This window comes from Carettochelys insculpta, chromosome 2 (genome assembly GCF_033958435.1).
Source record: "Carettochelys insculpta isolate YL-2023 chromosome 2, ASM3395843v1, whole genome shotgun sequence".
Lineage (NCBI taxonomy): Eukaryota > Metazoa > Chordata > Testudines > Carettochelyidae > Carettochelys > Carettochelys insculpta.
In genome coordinates, this window is record NC_134138.1 from 51,274,167 (window position 1) to 51,289,725 (window position 15,559).

Consider the following 15,559-nt stretch of genomic DNA (forward strand, 5'->3'; position numbering starts at 1 on the left):
CTGCAAATTAACATGGTGAAAAACATATTCACATACTCTTTGCACTTTCCTTATCTCAGTCTCAAAGGAATTTGGCAAAAATCCATTAATTTCAGAAGCTCTGGGGTTTAAATGCATGATTCGTCCTAAAGTAGATGAGGTATTCAAGGCCTTAGCAACAACGTGGAAGTTTCCATTTGTCAGCCCTTATCCCACAAGTAGGCATAAAGGGGCAGGCAGCTGGCTTGCAGGGCTGAAGAAGTCTGTCGTTAATGATACAGCATGCCTCTCCTGCACTGCCTGATGGGACAAACAAATCTTTCGAATGTCTTGATTGTCTGGGGTTTTCACCAGGGTAAATCTGCAAGTCAGAATTTATTGGATATGGCCTGGAGGCTCAGTTGTGGCCAGGAACAAAAGTGATGTGGCCTGAAATACCTGAAGATAGTATGATCATGTGGCTTGGGCCTCTAGGAACATTAATTAAGCGGTCTCCAGAATTTTGTGACATGTAATAATCACGGATGTGGAAATCAGATGTGTTGTCTACAGCAGTGTTTCTCATCTTTGTGTGTGTGTATGTATATATATAGATATATATAAAGTACCCCTTTTAAAAAAATTAAGTACCGTCAAACTTCTTTCATGTACCCCTAAGGTGCCATCAGTTGAGAAACATGATCCTAAGGTAATCTGAGGTCTCAAAACAAGCACCATTCAACCTTTCCAGGTTACTGTACCCTTACGTGTCTTATAGAACCAGAAGGTACCTCTGGAGGTCACTAAGTCCAGCCCCCTGCCCTCTTGGCAAGGCCAACCAACATATCCCCAAATGGCCCCCTCAAGAATTGAACTCATAACACTGGGTTTAGCAAGAGCTGTCCTTGCCCCTGAAGAAGTCATATTTGTTTTGCACACCACCAAGTTACATCTCACTTAAAAATTGGTTACTTGCAAAAATATCACAGAAAATGATGACAGGTTGAACCTGTCCTGTCCGTCCCCCTCAGGACCTCACCGGTGCTGGACAAGAGAATTTGCTGGAAGATGGGTGTTCAATATTTTCTAGCACATTATCAACACTCCCACTGCTTACTGGATTCTTAGAGTACATTTAGGGGTAAATTAGAGCTAAATAACAGTACAGACCACTGAGAGCCAGGACTGGTGGCTGTAAACAAACTTTATGGGAGGATGGGAAACTTGGCCACACCCACGATGAGTGGCTGTCAGCCTAGCTAAAATCATGCGAGATTATTGAGTTTGCTGGATGAAAGTGTTCTGGATTAGAGAGGTTCAACCTGTACTCAAAACTTCCTGACTTTCTACCCTCTCATTATCAAATAAGTGTGTTGGAATAGAAATACTGTTTACATTTCAGCGTAAGACCTATGAAGCAGTAGAATCAAGTCATTGTCTGAATGAACTTTCAGATTGCACTGACTTTACTTGTGTTTTTATGTAGCCTGTTGTAAAACTAGGCAAATACCCAGATGGGTTGATGTACTTCCTAGATCAGTGGTTCCCAAACTTTTCAGCATCATGTCCCTCTCTTTCGATTTTTGAAAAACCCTCACGCCCCGCCCCACCTCTTTTTTACCACGGGCCAGCCACCCATGCCTGTGAGCCTCCCGCTTGCGCACATCCCCTCCCCCAAAGCCAGGCACCGCCAGCCCCTCATCTAACCCCATCCTCCTCCTCCTCCCCGCTCAGCCCACACTCACTCACCTTTGCAGGAGGCAGCTATGCTCATGTGGGCCTTTGCCAGCTGCCTGCTTTTTGTAGCAGCTGCAGCGGGTCGCCTACGTGAAATGGCAGGGGCTGAGAGCCGGAAGCAAGGGCCGGCTTTTTCTTCAGGTGGGGGGAATGACTGGTGGGGGGCTGGGTTGCCTCATGCCCCCCTGGAATTTCTTCACCCCCCACCAGTTTGGGAAGCCATGTCCTAGGAGACCTCGCAGTACCCCCAAGGGCACGCATACCCCTGCTTGAGAAACACTACTCTATAGGAGTGGGGCTGCTTATTGAACACCCCCTCATGGTCAGAGGTCACTTTACAGTACCCTGCCCCTGTTAGCGCCCCCTTGAGGTCCCCTGAAGCTCTCCAAACAGTCTCTCCGTGGCTCGTAGCACCCCTTTCCGGAGCTGGCTTAATATTAACGAAAGTTCACACAGTCCTCAGAGTCCTTAATCCTGGTTCACATACAGTTTATCATATAATCATCACATTCCTCTGTTCGAGGATGGAGGCTGCACATTTTGAAACACCTGCTTGTGGAGAAGTTTGGGGCCGAGTTGAGTGTGGCATTACCTGATCGGTGTGAAGCAAAGCGAGTGGAGACCAGTGGAAATCTGTGATAGTTCATGCAGGCTCCCGGAACCAACACACTGGAGCAGAGCTGCCCAGTAAACAATCACAGAGCGCATGCTGGTTGCTGACAATGGGAGTCACAGGCAGAGAGCTACAGCAGGAAAGCCTTGAGGCACTGAAGGATTACAGAGTAAGAGGTGATGGAACTCTTCACTAATCTGAAGTGCACACCAGAACCCAACAGTCAGACCTCATGGCATCGTGGATGGTTAGCATGGGGTAGAAGGATCTTGATCCTCAGCAATCCTTCCACAGTGCTTCAGAGATGAGTCCCTGGCAAGCTGCTGTGACAGGGTGAGGCCAGGGGAGTGAGTACGAGAGAGAAAAGTAGGGGTGTGTTGAACTGGAAAACAGACGGAGTGGGAGCAGCTGGGGAGGACGCTGCCCTAAATCAATGGAGTTGGATGGTCCCACTTAAGACTGCCTTTAAAGACCCTTGCCCTGTTGGGGGAGGGGTGTGCGTGATGGAGGAGAGCATAGGAGGTGAGCGGAGAGAAGTGAAAGGAGTTTTTCCTAGGAACAGGGGAGGAGTTTTCAGCCCCGTCCAAGTGGCCCTGAGATTCGATGTGAGGCTGCAAGGAACGGATCGCCCAAGCAAGGGGAGGAGCTGATTCAGGAGGGAACGTGCTGCTGCTGCCACTACCTGGAGGAGGTACAGGGTGGAATCGGCTGGGGAAGTAGCCCAGAAGAGCGACGGTGTCCAGGGTGAGCGGAGCCCTTCCCCGCCAGTAGCAGCCACACAGTGTCCCTGGGTCAGAACCCGGAATGAGTGGTTGGGGCATGGGTTCCCCCCAGACCACCATCCCCCCATCCCAAGAAGGGCAACAGTGTCCTTACTGGGGGGAGCCAGAGGACTGAACAGAGGCCTGGAGCCCAGGAATGAAGCCACCTTACCACACTGCACACCTCTCGGGATACCATATTAAGTCAGAAGATGGATGTGTCTGACCCCTGCCTTAGAAAGGAATCACCAACCATCACCACCCATTTGCTCCCCATACATATTGTGACGATGACCCAGAACATCCATTTGCTCCTGTCATCTTCTGGTACACCTTGCTGAGCTCCTCTATTTTCATGCAGCACTGCTGGGTGCCCCCGGTGCATCCTTTTTCTACCACTCCCTTTGAGATCTTGGCACAGATGTCTGCATTTCTTTTGCTGCTTTGTAGTTGTGCCAGCACAGCTTCATTCCCCTCACAGGAATAAGGTCCTGGATCTCTCGCCTGCTCCATGCTGGAGCTCATCTGTGTCACTGTTAACGTATGGCCAGATGTGCTGCTGAGGTGTGCTGCCTGCTCCACTCAAGACACTGGTCAAACCGGAAATTAAGTTCAAACTTTCCCGGGGCCATTTCCCTCACACCTGGACAGCAGCAGACATGAAAGTGGTGGCCAGAGTGGTTACACTGGGGCACCGTGGGACACCTCCAGGATGTCAAGAACATCAAACTTCACAATGGTTACAGAGAGGTAGTTGTGCTACTCTGCATCTTCACGAAGCAAACCAGCAGTCACGGAGCACTTTTTCATTTCAGAAAAATCCATGGCTGTTCCTGTAAGAAACCCACTGGTGCCTGTGACCCTACATCATACCAACCGTATGTGTCTCCAGCCCTCGTCCAACCCCCACCATCTTTTTGCATGGTGGCAAAACTCAAAACAATGAAGTTCAGATATTTTGGTCTGACTCAAATCCAGTGAACGAAAGCCAGGCAGAGTTAAGGGTGAAATGTGCCCTTTCCTTTAGCATGCTCTATGGTAACGATCTGGCTCACATTTGCAGCAGAATCTGAGGTTGAGATTTCTCTGACTTTTAACTCCTCATCTTTCATTTCTCTCGCCAACTTATGTAGCTTAATATGGCTAAATAATGAGGAAATTTTCTAGGTCTCTTGGGATACTGACATCTATTTGGGGTTAAGCAGATTTAAAGTATGTACTGATAGACCATCTGTGGATAACCAAAACCCCTGTACTACCTCTGTATGTAAAACCGAGGCAGATGCATTTTAAATCAAAGTGGTGAGAGAAGAAATAAAATATGGAGGGGAAATGTTTCTGATAGGACAGATGAGAGACTGACTGAGATAGCCACGGACAGAAAACATATTACATGAAACTGACTGAATCAGTTTCAGCTTCAAGCACCTGTAGCTATGGGGGATCTTTGTTCTTGTGAATTAGCTGCTTGTTTACAGTTTACTTCTGAAATGGTGGAAACAGCATTTTGGCTGTTGATGTTCCCCACAAATACCTTTTTCTCTCTTTGTCCCCTTTATAAAATCTGACTGATGCTCTGGCATCATTCCTGAACTTTTCTATGAGCACCTGCTGGTCTACAAGCCCTTGACTGAAGGGGCTATTTGAAGAGGCGCTGTGGGATACTGAGAGGTAAAATGTTTCTAGCCTTGTCTATGGCTGCTATAAATAGTGAATAAAGGCGACACTGAGTGACACGAGCCAGCGTGTGCATGTGCTTCATGATACAATCATATTAACCGCTGGTGGGGAGGGGTTATTCTTCTAATAAAATGTCAGCAAAGCCACATACAGAGAGACAGATTTATTTCATTTTATTTTATTTTTTCAGTAAGGATAGAAAAGACACCAGGGAGGAGATCAGAAAAGTCCAGCAGTATCAACAAAATAACACATTTAAAAGGCACAGGTAGAAGGTCTGAGACACTGAGCTATGTGTCTTAAAGCAGCTTTGAATTTTAGAACAGAAAAAAGTACTTTTAAGTTGACTAGAACTTGTAAATTATTCTTTCCCCTCCCTGCCCCCAGAAACAAACAGTAAGAGCATTTCCAGCAGCTAACGTGATATCAAACACAGTCCTGAGGCTAAGAGACCATAAACATATTTTCAGGTATGCACGGTCAAGAACAACATGCCACACAAGATGCCAGCATTCAAGAACGAGTGGGTAACACTCAAAGCTCTTCGTCAAAATGTGGGACTTTGCTGCCCTAGTCACTGTGTCCCAAATGTATAACACAACTGTTGCCTTGCATCAGTCTGAGAGAAATACTGCTCTCATAAGTCTGAAATACATTAATGAGGAAGCAGAGCAACAGCTGCTGAGTAAACAGCCCCGAGCCATCCTGCCTGCATAGTCATATAATCTGAAAGGTAGGGTGGGAAGAGACCCCAAAAAGTTATTCAGTCCAGCCCCCTGCATTATGATAGGACCAAATCCCTGGTGTAACCCACATACCTGGTGTGGTTCACAGTCCCATGTAGTAGTACCTAGACCACTTCACAAAGAGCAGGGGTCCTCTACAGCTTAAAGGCAGGCAGCTTTTTGTGCAAACTGTAGAGGTGCCTGCACTAAGTGCTAGAGGTCCCTGGTTCGAGCCCCCCTGTGGGCAGTTGCAAGTGAGGGCTTGTCTATGATGAAATGCTGAAAGAGCTCAGAATATGTTTCCTCAGATGAGGGAGCTATGTAACCCCAGAGGCACTGAGCCCCTGTGCTAGGGTGAGTGAAGGCTGTGCTCTACAGCCTTGGCTGAAAGCCAGCTGGCACTTGGCTCATGTGGGAGAGCATAGGGCCAGCTTGCTCTCAGCCAAGGCTGTAGAGTGGAGTCGTCACTCACCCTAGTAGGTGGTCTCTGGGGTTATACTGGCAGATCTTTGTCCAGTCTGTTTGAATACCTTTATTGCTGAGGTATAAGCACAACCTCCCCTGGAAGGCTATTCCAGAGTTAAATTGCTCTTATAGTTACAAAGTTTTTCCTAATATCTAATATACATCTCTCTTGCTGCAGATCATACCTATTAATTCTTGCTCTACCTTCAGCTGACATGGATAATAATGGATCACCACCCTCTCTATGAACCATGGGAGGCCAAAAACATGCTCAGCAAGGCTCCTTTTTACTGCTCCAAAAAGTAGCATCTGTGCACCCCTGCATAGCTTCTTGCTAATGGCAGGGGAGCTGATTCCCAAGCTGCGATAGCTGATCACAACCTTTCCTAGCGACAGAGTCCCACTAACCCTCCTAGAAGGCCCTCTGCATCCTGCCTCACACAAGCGAGGTCTATCTCTGCATCCCGCTTTTCATCTGTGTGGTTTGGCAAGTGGGCCTTTTTCTGTAGGCCTCATCCTGCAAAGCCTTGGTCCCCTGGGCTGAATTTTTTGTGCAAAACTTTCTTTTGCCAAAAATATGTAGATTCAGATTGACTGAAACAAATTCAGCTTCATTTCCAAAACTGGTTCAATCAGGGGAAAAAAAAAATAATGAAATGATATTTTGAGGCAGGGCCAAAATAAAACATTTCCACTTTTTGTTTTGGAACAATGTCCCATTTCCCTCAATTTTTTTAACTTAAAAAAGAAATAAAATGCTGAAAAACATGTTAAACTGAAATGAAACATTTTGTTTCAGGTTCACTGAACTGTTTGAAGTTGACAATTTTGAGACATTTTATTTCAGGTTGACCCAAATATTTTTCAAATTTTGGATAGGCACTCGACCCAAATATTCATTTATTCACACAGCCCTTTTGGAATGTTAGTTATTATGGTTTGAAGCCAATACTTAGGAATTATTGTCTGAGCGTATACATACAATACATACAATATATATAGGGTTTGATTTTTTTTGCTTTTCTTAGACTACCTACATATACTTCTGCTGATATAATTTATTGCTGCAATTAGCTTTGAATATATTTATTATTTTAAACGTGGATCTAAAATTAATTATTGTACATATGATCCCAAGGTACAATATAAGGATTCCTTCTCCAGCATGTAGTTTTGACCACCCCAACTTTAAAATTTATCATTTTAAAATACATTTTTCAATTCTTTCCTGTTAGTTGGATAATGAAAGTATCTAATGAGTAAACTCTTCCAAGTCTACACTAAGGAAAGGTTGATCTCACAAGGTGCAAATGCCCCTAGCCACTACAGCAAAGGCTTACTCATGGGACTACTCCATGGGTAAGAGTTTGTGGGATGGTGCCCCTAGCTAACAGAAGTTGAGAACACTTAGCACTTTGTGAAACCAGACTGCAAGAACATCACAGAGAGCCAATCCTCCATATTATTTCCTGGTTTTAGACAAAAAACATAAGGCTAAAAACCTGTTCTAAACCACACAGCCATTCCTGCCTAACTGGAGAGATTTGGCTTGCAGATCAGGCTTTTGGAAGATTTCTCGACCCCTTAGGGCTGCATTAGAAATCTCAGACTTTTTTTAGTTGCATTACTCACAAACCTTGGCTGTGGACCTAGCAAATCTGAAAGTGATAGTGAATATGAGTCACATATTGTCCAGGCACCTGTCAAAGCCTTCCTGAGTCCTACCTTTGTGCAGATTCACTAATGTATTAGTGAGGGGTATATTACTTTCTATTTTTTCTTTAACTGGATTAATCTTCTGTTATTTCTATAGAGGTAGTCAACAAATCCAAGAGGGTGAAGAGATGCCATCCAAGAATTGATTTTCAAACTTTTCTATACAACAAAATAGAAATTTGTGATCAACATGCTGCTGGTCTTGCTACTGTTTAAGATGTTTTGTACATTATATGTATCATATTACATATTATAGCACTTAAAGTGCTCAAACCTCCCTGGGATCCATTGTGCTTAGCATGCTACAAAGATATAATAAATGACTAAATATCTGCAGTGATACTATCTTTGCTACCTTTAACTTCAGTGTTTCTCTTTTTCCCTGACCCTGTTTTCTGCCATTAGATATTAATAAATTATATTAATTATATTTACTTACTCAGGAATGCCAGGGGAGAGCAGCTGGAAAATGATCCTTTAATTGATTCTGGGGTGCCAATTATGACTCTGTGCTCAGGAAAGTTCTTGGCAGTGTCTCCTTCATTGACTTAAACACAAAGACTAATTGGATTTTAATAAGTAATCATGCTGCAAGGAACGGGAATTTTTAGCAGTGTTATGTCAGCTGGTTCACTAGAAATACCTAGCAGGCTCTACACTTATGACCAAAAATTACTTCTTCCCAGCCCTGTTTTTCATCATGTGAACACAATAAATTACAATTAACAGTCCAGAACAAGTGACAGTATTAGGCCAGTATCAGAGAGGTAGCTGTGTTACTTTGTAGCTTTGAGAACAACAAGTCTTGTGGCACCTTATAGACTAACAGATATTTTGGAGCATAAGCTTTCGTGGGCAAGGACCCGCTTCATCAGTCTTTGCACACGAAAGCTTACGCTCCAAAATATCTGTTAGTCTATAAGGTGCCACAAGACTTCTTGTTCACGAAGTATTAGACCATGTACACTCCTCTTTTCTCCTTTGATCTATCCTCAGATAGGCTTGGGATGAAAACATTATAAATATGCCTGGCCAAAATCTTTCCACCTATACTTTTTGCAATAGCAAATAGAGTTTTCCACTAATCATATTAAAAATACATGAACATGTAAACTGATTACAGAAGCGGTTGTTCCCCTCTATTCAGCACTGGTGAGGCCCCATCTGGAGTACTGCATCCAGTTTTGAGCCCCCTAGTATAGGAAGGATGTGGATAGGCTGGAGCACATTCAGCGGAGGGCAATGAAAATGATTAAGGGGCTGGAGCACGTGACCTATGAGGAGAGGCTGAGGGATTTGGGCTTGTTTAGTTTGCAGAATAGAAGGCTGAGTTGTAATTTAATAGCAGCCTTCAACTTCCTGAAGGGGAGCTCTAAAGAGGAGGGTGAGAAACTGTTCTCAGTGGTGTCAGATGGCAGAACAAGGAGCAATGGTCTGAAGTTACAGAGGGAAAGGGGTAGGTTGGATATTAGGAAAAACTACTTCACCAGGAGGGTGGTGAGGCACTGGAACATGTTGCCTAGAGAGGTGGTGGATTCTCCACCCCTAGAGGTTTTTAAGTCCTACCTTGCAAAGTCCTGGCTGGGATGACTTAGTTGGGGTTGATCCTGCTTGAAGTAGGGGGCTGGACCTGATGACCTCCTGAGGTCCCTTCCAGCTCTATGATTCTATGAAATCAAAATATATCGATCTAGATACCTTGATGCAGTGCATCCCTGGAATTTTCGTTTAGTTTCTCATTCTCCTCTGTGCTCCAAGTTCTTCTGCTGGACTACGACTGCTATGAGACCCCATAAAAATAGGCACTTTCACAGTACAACCATCTTCCTTGCACTGTGGAGGGAGTCTGTGTTGCACCATGGGAAGTGTAGTGTGACCAGGGAGTTGGGCCTATGTAGAAAAACAGGAAAATTAACTGCAATTCCTGTGAAATGACAGATTTCTCGTACAAAATATTTTGTTTTTTAAGGTTAAAAAAAAAGATGAGGTTTGTTTTTTTTGTCAGTTAGACTTTTTCATTGGAATATAGTCAGCAAAAGCCCAGTTCCCAACTAGCTCAAGTTGTTAATAAAGGGGCCACGCCATGAAATTTCTTCTTTTGAAGGCCCAGAATACAGACCTTTAAAAACAAACTAAGAGAACATATCCTGGAGAGGAATTAAAGGAGCTGGGAAGGGGGCTGCATTTCACATACTTTTCCATGAGGCAGCAGGATCAAATGTAACACTTGTCACCAACAGATGCACAATTACTGCAGTGTGTTCTGCCTCAAATCTGAACACTCACGACTCCTGGCATTGATAAGCTAAGTAGGCATCAGTAGCTCATCTTTGTAGGTGTCGTCTTGAAAATGCAATTTAATACCCACACCAGAAAAAGCTCTGAGGAGACAAGCAATGCCCAGTGCCTTCATAAATGGTTGAGAGATCCTCTGACCTATTCAAGAACATTTGCTGGGGCTATTGTTTAACATTATGCAAGTGACTACACCCTTTAAGTCATCATAATAATAACAACAAATAATACAAACATAACACTTATGTAGTGCACAGGCACTAATCATTATTAACCAATCCTTAGCACACGTTGCCTAATTAAACCGGAAAGGAAACTGACAGAGATGCATCTTTTGCTGAACGATAAGTTGGGAGCTGATCCTGCAATATACAAAAGATGCTCTGCGAGAGCGCCCTCTCCCCACCAAAGAAATGCAGGGTCTCAACAAGCACTCAGGCTAGGCAGGATTCATAGAGTACTTAGGTGTCTGCACTCCAACTGTGGGTGCCTCAGTCCCAGTTTTGGCTGCGCTGTGATCCACAAAACTCCCACCAAAGGCTGTGGGTCCCTAAACTCCTTTGGGATCTAAGTTATCTGGGTGAAAGTTCCCCAGACACATCTTGTGTTTTAGTCTCTGGACATACCACTGTGGCTTCCCTTTTGCCATCTGGGTGCCTATCTCCAGGCCTGCCCATGGGAGTGGGGAAGGGGGCCTGGGGGAAACTACGTAGGGGCCTGGCCTTCCAAAGAAGCCCAGAATATCCAGCTGCTGCTACCGCTGCAGTAGCTGCAGTGGTGGCCAGGAGCTCTAGGTCCCTTTGAAACACCCCAGGAGCATCACTCCAGTGCTCCAGGTTGTGGAGGCACTGAAGGTTGTGGGGACAGCGCCATGCTCCAGGCAGCGCTAAGAGCTGACTGCTCTTGGCCCCGCCTCTTCCTCACAAGGCTCTTCCCTTGCCCCTGGGCCTGTGGTGGCTGTGGGACCCGCTGCCCATCTCCCACCTAAGCCCCACAGCAATTCATGAACCAGGGAAAGACAAGTGCTTAGTCCCCTGAGTCGCAGGCAGGGCTTGATTTGGCAGATGTGTTCACCTACCTAATGCAGCTCTGGAGATCACAGTGTTATTCCTGGCTCTTCTAGGCCTTAAAATGGGCTGCACTGCAGCAGCAGCAGCTAGGTCCCTTTCCTGAATCCCACCCTCAGCATCTCGCAAGTAGGGGCTTTTGGGAGCAGAACCTCCACCCTGCACCCCCTCAAGATTTGGATGGATCGGTAACGATTTCTTAATGGATGTTATTTAAATAGAACATATGACCTGCTATCCACAATGCCTCTGCCCAGCTCTTCTTCCTTTAGTTACCTTTACAAGTCCAAACAACAATCAGTCCCACCTTGCTTCCTCAGTGGAGAGATCAACAGTACCAGTAAGCACTAGGCACGGCTCACCTGTCAAGACAATGTCTGTATTCATCTGCCCAGTGTTCTGGGGCACACACTGAATTTAGACTTCGTGCCTTTCCAGCATCTATTTTGCTATATAAGTTCAATACTATAGTCTCTGACATGCATCGCTAATCAAAGTGAATAAGAGCAGGGAGCACAGAAGGCTTGGGTGAAGTGGTTTTATACTACATTCTCCATAATGTATTCTGCTTTTTACAGAAACTCAGGAAACTCTGCCTGCACAGGCGAGAACTGCGTCACGTAAACCGCCGTACCATATGAAATAGGTTGTGTTCTCCCATAAGCAACTGGAAATAAATGTTTTAAAGGAACATTGCTATTTACCTCAGGTATGCTGTGTTGCATTGTTTGGTCAACTGTCCCCATGTTTCAATGCCCAAATCACTCTTGGGGTATTCCAAGACATTTCAAAGGAAGAGAACTCTGCGGAAAAAGAGGAAAAAGCAAAAAAGGAAAAAACAAGTCAGATCAGACAGGGGGATATGAGCTATTGTCCGAGTCTAAGGGGGAGATCTTAACACCCAGGGCAGAGAAGCTGCCTTTGTAAGCTTGTTTTTTCCTCTTTTGATACCTACTATTGATGATGGACCATTTCCACCTTGCTGAATAGACCTAGTCAGTTCTGGCCCTCCCTTTCTCTGGGACCCCATTCTTTAAATACTGCTCTGAAACCACCACCACCCCTGTCCCACTCATGCATCTGATGAAGCGGGTCTTTGCCTATGAAAGCTTATGCTCCAAAATACCTGTTAGCCTATAAGGTGCCACAGGACTTCTTGTTGTTCTCAAAGCTACAGACTAACATGGCTACCTCTCTGATGTTAGGGGAGTGTGGATGGAAGGGGAGAGAAATGAAGAGTATACTCACTGCATAGGTTTACTTAAAGAACTGATCCTGAGCTATAGTTCATGAGAATTATTCCCACCAGTGCCTCTTTTGAAAAAAAAAAAGGGGGGTCCCAATACTCAGCCGGCTCCCTGCCCTCATCCCCTGCAGCCAGTCCTATGGCTGGGGCTGCCGAGAAGCTGGTACTCGGTGCCAGCAAGTTCCAGCACAAAAAATACTGATTCACACTGATGCCAGTAGGAGCTACCCACAGATAAATTACCCTCTAGGAAACCAGGCATTGACACTATGCAGTCATTTCTAACTTTGTGCTGGATACCTGAGGAATGCCAGCCAAAGTGATGAGATCATAAATGTTTCAAGTGAACTCTACCTTGTGGTTTCCCTCTGCAAATGCAGTTGAAAATGTATTCTGGTTGTGTTTATCTTCAAGGCTTGAGCTCTGGTCTTGCAGATACCATACCTGGACACCGTGGATTACACAAGTGGTGGGATTTTTATCTTTTAGGGCAGATGGTACTGATGGAATGAAATAGTGAAAAAAGGTCAACCATGCCATCAGATTAGCCTGGTGGGGGCTGAAATCCTGCAAAATGTAATTAACAATTATGTGGCCAAATTAGAATTGTATATGAGTCATTGAGCAAAGCACAGCAGGGATGCTTAGCTGGACATAACTGCAGGCAGTTTAACAAGCAGTTCTGAGGAAAAACATGAACATTTTGAATTCTAACGTCAGGAGGACCCATAGAAAGTTACCCTAAGAGAGAATATGGGATTCATGCGGGATGCAAACCAATGGTAATGATGCAAGAACACCTTCAAGCCTTCACACACTTTCAGAACCAAGATCTGAATGAGTCTTCAGATCTGTCTACTGCAGTGTAAATCCAGGGTCAGTGGGACTGCAACTATCTGATCCTGACGCTTAACTCTATATTAAGGGTTGTTTTATCCAGGCTTGAATATGGGGCTCTAGACTACACCATGCAGACCCAAGTTAAACCAACCACTATCCAAGACCCCCTAGTGCACTCCCACAACGTTGCCAGTCTAGCCCTTTAATCCAGTGCTCTTGCGGGGGAAGGATGTTGGGGCAAGGGGGCTTCATCCACGCCCTTGCAGGTGTACCAGATGGAGTGGAGCAAACACCTGTGCCTGTGCCCTGACCCCACTCACCAGCAGAAGTGCCAGGGGTATGTTGAGGAGCAGACCATAGACAGAAGAGGTGGAGATAGACTCCCACTTGCTCCAGCGCAGGGACTACAAAATTGTAATCCACCTCTGTGAAAAGAGTGACTTTCCAATTGCAGAACAGGCTACCTCAGACCTTGAGCAACCAAGGAACTCTTGACCTGAACGTTTTGTGGGGTTTTTTCAGGGGGGAGGGCCGGGAGGGGGTGGGACCGTGTCCTACTCAATCCTTCATGGGATTTGTTGATTATATTTTGCAATGCTATTTTATGAAGGGTTGGACTCATGTTCTACTATTGCATTCAGTGTTCCCTCTATTTTTTCCATGGGCAGAATACATTTTATGTGCACCCAGCCATGTGTACAGATGGGCATTGCTAATAGAAACACATGCTGCCAGCTGCGGGTGGCTGTAAGCACTCTGTTAATTAGCTGACTGACACCTAAATCTCTCCTGGGCCTCCCATAGACTCAGCCTACAGGAAACACTGCTTGCATTCACCTCAGACTGTAGGATAGGGTAGTTATAACCGCGTACAGCCATTCTCTTGGACAAGCCACTGGGAGTCATGGGGAGAGCCACAAATGTTCTCAGGTGGGAGGGCATAAGGAATATTCAGCTTCTCACCCTTACATGGGAACTCTTGAGTCCATACAGTTGATACTTCCCTTCCCTGAATGTTTCGCTTCTCACTGTGACACAAAGAGAGCAGAAGTTCCTGATCTCTCCTCATTGTGCTATTTATCGTTTGATAGACTTTCATCGTGTCCCCTCTTATTCATCTGCTTTCAAGGTAAGCAATGTATGCATCTGTGCTGTGAAGGCTAGCGGGCATTATACAGGTGTCACAGAGGGCATATTCGCAAGCCAGTGGGTAGCACAGCCAAGCTTTATTATCGCACCTACAGTCATCCACACGAAGCGCACGCTACTGGAGACTGACGATTGCATTGGATAGCCAGAGAAGGCAGAAATCCCCTGGACTATTGAAATCAGAGATAAATCATTCTAATGGGCGTGGCTCAGCAGATGTCACAGCAACATGTAACCATTGTGCACAGCATTGTCAGCAGCAATGCGTGTTCCTCCAAGACAGGCTCTGATTTTGATAGTTTATCTGCTGCTTTAGGCACATGCACGTATGCACATCTGTCCATTATTAAAAGCTTTTCTGTGCATAATATTCCAGCACAGGCCAAAATTCCCCAGCGTCCACTGGAAAGGGTTCTGCTCTGTGGTACTGAAAGGCCAGAAATGAGAGCGCAGTGTTCGAAATAGTCCGACCCTCTGTGCAGTCACTGCTAGGTCCAAATCATTCTCTACACTCCAGTGCAGATCAAGATTTGGCTCCGTAAATATACACCTGCCTGAATGCCCACATGCTGCCTGCACTGCAAGAGTATTGTGTGCTGCTTTGCTCTGAGTTGAATGCTTTGTTAAAGTCGAGCAATTACAGGCAACTGTCAGACCCTGGCTTTATTGGTAATAGCTATATGATAGCATTGCTCCAACTACTGAGTGCTAAGGGAGATTTTTTGCTACCTCAAGTATTGACAGAAGTGTCTCTGTTAATTTCAACATCAGAATTTCATCTGTTTTGTTCGAAACACTTTCCAGCTTGCCTGGTCAATGGTACAATTTTCTTTCTTGCACAAGCCAGATTGTGTTCGTTACGTGGAGGACGTCTGTCAGGGAAATACTGAGCAGCAGAAATGTAGCACTTTAAAGACTAACAAAATGATTAATTCAGTGATAAGCTTTTGTGGGACAGACCCACTTCATCAGATCAGTCTCTTTTCCAATAAGACTGATATTTATAAGTACAGAAGACCAAAAAGAAAAAAAAAACTGCAATAAAAACTGACAAATCAAATAGGATAGAAGGAAGGTGGTGTGAGGTGTTGGGGAGGTGGGGATGCTAATTGTCCTCTCTGAGCTCATTACAAGCATCAACGGAAGGGAAACAGTCGTCATAATGCATGAGGTAGTTGGTGTCTCTGTTCATACCACGTGTTAATGTGTCAAATCTGAATACGTACTCTAACTCTGCTCTGTTGTTAAAGTCTCTGTGTTGCAGGACACAAATCTAGAATTTAACAACAGATGAGAGCGCGAGACTT

At 45.1% G+C, this 15,559-nt stretch overlaps 1 long non-coding RNA gene across 1 annotated transcript in view; it reads right to left on the reverse strand.

Annotated features, from left to right (window-relative positions):
• Positions 1 to 15,559, reverse strand: part of LOC142008504 (uncharacterized) — a 71,858-nt gene that overhangs the window by 16,490 nt on the left and 39,809 nt on the right. Inside the window, exons 3-4 of the long non-coding RNA XR_012644168.1 lie at positions 11,722 to 11,820; positions 9,354 to 9,545 (exon numbers count right to left, since the gene is read on the reverse strand). This is a non-coding gene — a long non-coding RNA (uncharacterized LOC142008504). The remainder of the gene's footprint in view (positions 1 to 9,353; positions 9,546 to 11,721; positions 11,821 to 15,559) is intronic.